The sequence below is a fragment of the Chanodichthys erythropterus genome, chromosome 3 (assembly GCF_024489055.1).
Source record: "Chanodichthys erythropterus isolate Z2021 chromosome 3, ASM2448905v1, whole genome shotgun sequence".
Taxonomy (NCBI): Eukaryota; Metazoa; Chordata; class Actinopteri; order Cypriniformes; family Xenocyprididae; genus Chanodichthys; species Chanodichthys erythropterus.
In genome coordinates, this window is record NC_090223.1 from 68,409,824 (window position 1) to 68,418,079 (window position 8,256).

Here is an 8,256-nt window from a genome sequence, read left to right on the forward strand (position 1 = left end):
AAAAACATTAGCAAACTGTTTTCATAGCGATTTTAACAAATCTTTTTTCGGAGAACATAACCGTATACATGAACGCAAGATTAAAGGCATAAAACAAGTGATTATTTATTACTAAAATACTGTTTACCGTAAAAAAAAACTTACATTTGGGTCTCTCTGCTCGCTTGGTCAGCCATGTTGGAAATTTATCATACCCCTTCGTCTGAAGTGTGGTCCCGAAAAATCTTAGTTTGAAGGGCTACCTGGCCCTTCCCCCTACCCCTTCCCCTCCAACCAAATGACAATTGGGACAACCCTACCCCTTCACGTGAACGCGCGAAACAAAGGGGAAGGGGAAAGGGGAAGGGGTAAGGGGTGGTATTGGGATTGGGATTGGGCATTACCGACATGCCCCTGTGGCCTTTCTCCAAGTGACTCTCAGGGTATTTCACCAGCTTGCCGCAGAGTGGGCAAACCAGGTTGGCCAGCCTCACTCTGTGGTGGCCAAGCTGGGCGAAGAGTCCTCTTTGCTGTTCGTTGGCCACTTCGTGGACCGTCCTCAGATGCTTGCTTATGTTGACGATCCGCGCGGGGCACATCGGGCACTTGACTGCTATATTAAAAGACGATTTTAATAGGAGAAAAATGAAAAAAACATGTTCGAACACAGTGTATGACGCAAAATTATTTATTACTGTGTCATAAACGATTCATAACACTTTGTGATGGCACAAGGAACTAGGATCACAGATCAACTTGGGTGTTATATTAGACAACAACTTGTCCTTTGAAAATCATATTTCATATGTTACAAAAACAGCCTTCTTTCACCTCAGAAACATTGCTAAAATACGGAATATGTTATCTATTTCTGATGCAGAAAAGTTAGTTCATGCTTTCATGACGTCTCGACTAGATTACTGTAATGCATTATTAGCTGGTTGTCCTGCTTCCTCAATAAACAAGCTACAATTAGTACAAAATGCAGCTGCTAGAGTTCTTACCAGGTCAAGAAAATATGATCATATAACACCAATCTTATCATCTCTACACTGGTTACCTATTAAGTTCCGTATCGATTATAAAGTATTGCTAATGACCTATAAGGCTCTAAATGGTTTAGCTCCTGTGTACTTAACCAATCTTCTATCGCCCTACAATCCTTCACGCCCTTTAAGATCACAAAACTCTGGACTTCTGGTTGTACCTAGGATATCTAAGTCCACTAAAGGAGGGAGAGCGTTTTCACATTTGGCTCCTAAAATCTGGAATAGCCTTCCTGATAATGTTCGGGGCTCAGACTCGCTCACCCAGTTTAAATCTAGATTAAAGACGCATCTCTTTAGCCAAGCATTCACATAACGCATCTCATACCAGATCAACTGCACATGACTATCTTTGCTTAAAGTTATGAACAGCAGCTACGCTAATTGTTCTCCTTTTGCTTTTCTGTTTTACTTTGGGACACCTGCCCTGAGGTGACTAGAGAGTACATCAGCTTCAGTTTGTATCCAGCCTCTTAAGAAGACCTCAGATGACCATCACCTGTGAAGAGACGGCGCCAGCTCCTGCGAGGACTTCAGGAGATGCAATCATCTAGATCAACATTCAGATTGCACAATCTCTATATCCTAATTTATTGTTAATGTAATTCATTTTCCAGGAGCTCATTACTTCTACCTTCAGTTAAACTGCTAACAGTGATTGTAATTACCTAAAGTATATTATTTGCTAACTACATTCTTTAAATTGTAATGTTGACATCCATTTTCTGTAAAGCTGCTTTGAAATGATATGTATCGTGAAAAGCGCTATACAAATAAATTTGAATTGAATTTAATTGAATCAACTTACCGGAGCTGTATCTTTTCAGCATGATCTGTAAAGGGGGAAAAAAGCAAAAAAATAAAAATAAAATATTGTAATTTTATAACATTAATAAATTACTGTACGTGTGTAGTTTTTTTTTTTTTTTTTTTAGAAAAGCAGGCAACAAATATAACATCTAGAGACTGCAAGCTTTCAAACGAAATATAGTTTGACAGTATTTCTGTAGGTTTAGACTAAGATATGACTGTTTTAAACATTTTTTAATTGTTTTATTGCAGTGACCTTCCAGGACCTTGGCTCAAATAACTCACCTGGCTGCTCAGGTTTAGGCCCAAAAATATATCTATACGGATTATAATTCATAAGAATCTCACGATACAGCTTTATGAGCGGCGTGTACTGGTGAACTAACCCCAACAATACCGATGGATGTCGAGAAATGTACAAACGTGCCATTTATAATAACACTTAATTGCATAAATTAAGAAAAATATGACAGATTATCTCACCTCTCGTGATAAGTCAGCATCAGTAATGAGATCCACAAAATGGAGGTCGTTAAATTCCCCTTTGTTAACCAATAGCAGCCCTTGTTAATTACCATGACAACTAATCACCTGTCCAAGAACAGGGAACGCCCACTAACCAAAAATGCCCCGCCCACTTTTAATTAAAATATTTTTTTTATTTTATGTGAGAAAAGAGAGAGAAGCGTTAAGTGTTGAGGCGTGTGCGAAGTCAGAGAGATGAGTGTGAGAGGAGGCAAAAACTCACCCAGAATGTCAGGTATGGCGACCTTGGCGGAGGCGACGCACTGGCGGAGAGTGGCCTTGGGGATGAGGCGGCCCTCCTTGGCCTGCTTCACCCTCACCTCGTGCATGACCACTTTCCGCCGCACTGACCGGATCATCGTTTTGATCTCCCGGTTCAGCCCCACTATGACTGTCCGGGAGAGTCGGCAGGTGGGCGGCGGGGTCTCGGCCAAGTAGGCTAGGAACTGGGCCACATCTTTCAGGTAGTGGTGCACCGTCGGCTCAGCGATCTTGGCCTGGTTCAGGCTGTTGTGCCAAGACCGCATCCTCGCCGTTTGGTTGAGGAAGCCCAGGCTGGTGTGCCCCACCGCCATGTACCCAATGAAGTGGGTACTCACCCTCTCGCCCACCCTCCTGGTGGCCTCGGTACTCCTCGAGGAGGACGTCTGCGAAAAGAAAACACACATGCGGTCAGAACAGAGCGAGAAACTTTGGCCGCAGAGCGAGACGAGGAGAAGCGACAGAGCGCGGTACTCACTCAGGGCCGCCCCGTGGACCGGGAAGGGGTGCTTTTCTTCGCCCGGGGAGGAGGAGGTCGACGCCTTGGCCGGGCTGGGGGGCAGGGGCCTCGGGGCCCGGGTCCTGGCGGTCTGCCTCCTTCAAAGGCAGGGCCAGGGGCTGGTCTTCCTCTGCCTCTCCCGGCGCAAGGGGGCGAAGGGAATACAGCAGCCTGCCGGTCACCCGGGCGAGCTGGCTGGAGGGCTTAGTGACTCGCTCAGCACGTCGACCTGCCGGCGGAGGTTCTCCTGCTCCCCCGCCACCTCCGCAGCAGCAGCAACAGCAACTGGGTTCTCCAGGTCCCCTGCTAGGTCCAGGGTAGAGACCATGGCCACGGCCGGGTTGCTGGCCCACAGGTTGGCGAGACCCTCCATGATCTTCTTCCACTTGAGGGTCTCGAGCATGATCTCGGTGTGGGTGGCCAGGTGGCGGTCCATCCGGAAGGTGTATTTTCCGCAGGTGGGCAGGGGGCAGGTGCCCTTGCGCACGTCCACCCTCCCGGATGGAATGACCTTTCTCTCCGCCTTATTGCGGACGCCGTGGCTCACCCCCAGGTGCTGGCTGAGTTGACTGTAGCCACGGTGGCACAGCGGGCAATCGCTGCTAGGCATATCGTGTATGTATATAATAAAATAAAACTAATAGATAATAAAATAATTAACGAAATCAAATATATAATATATAAAAATAACGGCAGTGAAAAACACAAGGTGCAGGAAAACAAAACGGTGAAACAAAAGTGCGGAAGTTGTCGGCAACCGTGGTGCAGTGAGTGAGGGTGTAGGGTGATCGGAAGTGTGGTGCTGGTGAAAAAAGTGTAAATGAATGACAAAGATTGTCGGGGCAGAGGCCTTTTATATACTTTTGGGTCCAACTTCAGCTCAAAGGGATGGGAAAGAGGACAGAGGAAAAGGCCAACCAATCAGGGAGGGGAAAATAAGGGATGGGAAATTGGATCCAACCTCAGTTCAAAGGGATGGGGAATTGGAACGAGGAAAAACCAACCAATCAGGGATGGGGAAATTAAGGGATGGGAAATTGGATCCAACCTCAGTTCAAAGGGATGGGGAATTGGAACGAGGAAAAACCAAGCAATCAGGGATGGGGAAATTAAGGGATGGGGAAATTAAGGGATGGGAAATTGGATCCAACCTCAGTTCAAAGGGATGGGGAATTGGAACGAGTATTGCATCATTTATTTAAAAAGACAGTGTTTGTATATGATATTTCACATTTAATGAATAAAAGTTTTTGTGGATTAAAACAGACTCGTTCGACAGGGGACCCTGAGACCTTTCCAACGAGTCCCTGCTTGAGCTCCGGGGCCACTCAGTCCCCGAGATATGAATTTTTAAAGTTTCAACAGGAAAAAAGACGATAACTCTGGAACCCATAAAGCTATCCTAGCAGCTCCGCTCTCGTTCCAACCGTCTAATCGAGTTCTACACGGTTCACGGTTTAACGATCAACAGTGTCTCCGCGGAGATATTTGACCAAAACGATCCGGCACTTTTCAAAATGGCGGCGCCCATAGAAAAGCGCCATTTTCGGCCAACTTTTGCTCATAACTTGGGAATGCAAAGCCCCAGAACGCATTCCATTACCTTTTAAGTCATTTGGGACCTTCTGGTGACCGCTCAGCTCGGGGTTGCCCCCTGAAGACGTCCGTTCGGGGTAATTGACCACTGGTCATCAGGGTCGAGGTAATCGCAAAACGCCCCTCCTAGCTAATGGAAAAGTGTCAGCCAAATTTGCCCTATGATCCCTTCGTGTCTTTATTCGCCCATTGTCTCATTATTAACATGTTTTTTTTTTTCCACGAACCCACTATATTGACTTCCCTAGTGTAAGTCAAATCGAAAACAAAATTCTCTGTTTATGTAATTTGCATGAAAAGAGAGCCATGTCAGAAGTCCGTGATTCAGCTCATTATCCACTAATGTGGCCACGGCCACGGAGCCAGCACTATTCAGACACAAATTCTGAGGCAATACATTTATACATCGTCTAAATCAGTGTTTCTCAACCCTGGTCCTGAAGGACCCCCAACACTGCAGGTTTTGTCTTTCTCCCTAATTAAACGCACCTGATTCAACTCATCAGCCAATTAGAAGAAACTCCACTACCTGAAATGAGTGTGTGAGACAGAGGAGACTTTCAAAATGTGCAGTGTTGAGGGTCCTCCAGGACCAGGGTTGAGAAACACTGGTCTAAATCATGTATTTATGGTCTTCAAAAGTGTTTTGAATAGCCAGAGTTAGCGATCTCTGGAAGCATGTTAATTCCTGGAGTCACATGGTTCATCTTCTTTTAGGAGGTATTTGTGAACTAAATGTGCACAGAGCGCCCTCCGGCTGCAAGTATGAATTGAAAACACAGTATCCAGCGCTCACAGTGATGACAATAAATATTGAATAAATATTACTCCTCTGTATAGAAAATTGATATAAACATATGAGAATCCATCAATATTTCTCAAAATGTGCATGCTTTTAAGCATATTAAGAAATGACGGTCAATATAAGATTTTAAGAGTCAAAATGTGAAGCTTGAGTCTTAGATATTTTTAATGATGTATAATTTGTCAGCTGCACATTAACATTTAGGGTATATATTATAACAAATATAGTAGCCTATATGAAATGCCATAAAGGTAGGAATGTTTAACATAGGCCTATACAAAATTTTCTTTACATGATGTGCATTAATACGTGTATGCATGAAAATCATGGTTTTTTTTTGTCCAGAGTGGACATTAATCCTGTTATCAGCATGATGACAGAGGGTTTTTTCACAGCCTACCTGACTGAAAAAGCTCATTATTTATGCAGGTCATTACAGCTCATTATGCAATTCTTTTGTCTTCTCAGGTGTAAATGACCCATTATTCATGATGATTCACGCCTCCATGCATACTGTGTTTCTTGACAAAAAGTGTCTTAGAAAATTTAAATCTCTCTATTGTTTCATATGGCAGGAGTAGCCAGGATAATTTTTACTTCATTTTGAAGCAAAAACTCTACAACCCCCAATAACCCAGAAGTCTTGTGAACACATATTTTTTTGCCTTATTTTAGTGACTTAAGTTTTTTGTTTTTTCAATAACCATGCATAAACGTTATTCCCTCAAAAATACAAACATGTACATACATGTTCCTCACATATTATGGTAGCCTAGTTTATGCTGAATACAGTGTAGTGACACTTTTTCCATTTATATGTTTATGAACAACTGAAAAAAACATAAATGTCAAGGCATGTCAAAACTTCTCCAGGGCCCCAAAAATCCTCAGGCCCTAGAGGGTTAAAAGTTAAAATTATTATTTTTTTTCTACATTTATTCATGACATAAAGCTCATTCAATGCAATCACTGCACTGTAGTATGCATAAGATTATATTTGTGGTATTATTCATGAGGAAGTATCACTTCTCTCACCTCTGTCTCTTGTCATTCACAGACATATTGTTGGTGTTTGTTTCCTCAGTGCTACAACACAATGTGTTTTACTGTGACGTGACCAGAGCAGAGGTTTGGGTGCATGTGGATTGTTTTTCTGTAATCTACCAGCAGAACTGGAAAATATGTTCGCATGGGATCGCATTACAGCGGAGAATTCAAATGTCACAAAAGTGCGGCTCATTCACCTCTGCCTGCTCTAGCTGCGTTCAAACATGCAAGCCATATGTATGTTTCCCTCAGCACAGCAGCACATGAGTGTTGTTTGTTTTTTGCCCACAATGCGGTCAGAACTGGAGTTTGAATAACAACACATGAAAAATACGATTGTCATGATATACACGCAGAGCGCACATATGAACAGTGCGGAGCTCTGCTTTGTGTTTGACAACACTAGCCACGTGGATCCTAGCTCATATACAGAATAAAGTATTTTTATAGAATTTTTATAGTTTTTATAGACATATAACTTTCTCCTGCACCAAACATGAACCAACACTGTGTACATACTTTATCAGGTCTTCTTCAAATGAATTATATGTACAAACTGGACACTGATACAGTGGTGTAGCCATCTGAATGCAATTACATGATTATTCTAATAGACAAAACACTGATTTTGAGACTGCAGTGCTCGTAAACGTAATCAAAGTAGCCTATTATTAGCCCTATTAAATATTATTTCGCATTTCTCCTTTGCGCTTGGGAGTTTGTCATCATTTTCTCTGTGCTCATATATTATTATTCATTATTCTGTATAATGAGTGTGTTCTACGTCTGTGTTTCATTGGTTGTCCATCTTGTATGAATCAAAACATGAAACCACAGGTGTTGGTAATAATAATTGTAACTCAAGTGACATTTGAAAAGTAGTCCTGTCCAAATAGTGATATAATCACTATATACACCTAAACCTACCCATCACAGAAAACTGTCTGAAAACACATTTCTCTTTCTCGCAAAAACTCATTCTGTATGATTTATAAGCCTTTTGAAAAACGGGGACATTAGGTAATGTACTCATCAGTCACCCTGTCCTTGTAATACCTATGTCATACTCATGTTATTATACAAATTTGTGTCCTAAAAACATTGTCATAAAAATGTATTGCTATCTTACTGAGGACATTGCATAGACTTCCATTGATTTGATATCAGGTCAATTATATTTTCTATCACCTAACCCATCCTCTACTCCTAAACCTACCCATCACAGAAACATATAACCATCACTAGATTTAAATAAAAACATATTCTGGCTGATTTATAAGCCTTTTAAAATAGTGAGGATCAGTCAATGTCCTCACTAGTGGGTTGTGAAAGTATTTTACAAAAAAGTGAGTGGCTTGGGTCCTAATGAAATTCATATGGGCAAATGGCATGGGGCCCACGGACAATCCCATATAGAGGCCACACATGGGCCCCACATAAAAGTATTGTATTGGTTAACGCTGGGACCAAGATGGGTCTTGTGCATGTTTTCTACTTGGGGCCCATGAGTTTGCCTACTCATTCAAGATTCTTCTGAACAAGGCCACCATGACCTTCAGACTTTCGAACTCTGTTAAGAACACAGAGATCCGAGCCTTGCGTTTTAACCTGAGTTCTGGATGCTGTGGCCTGTACTGGTTGAAGAACTTTTATTCTGGCCTTTTCCTGAACTGTCACCTCATTTCTAT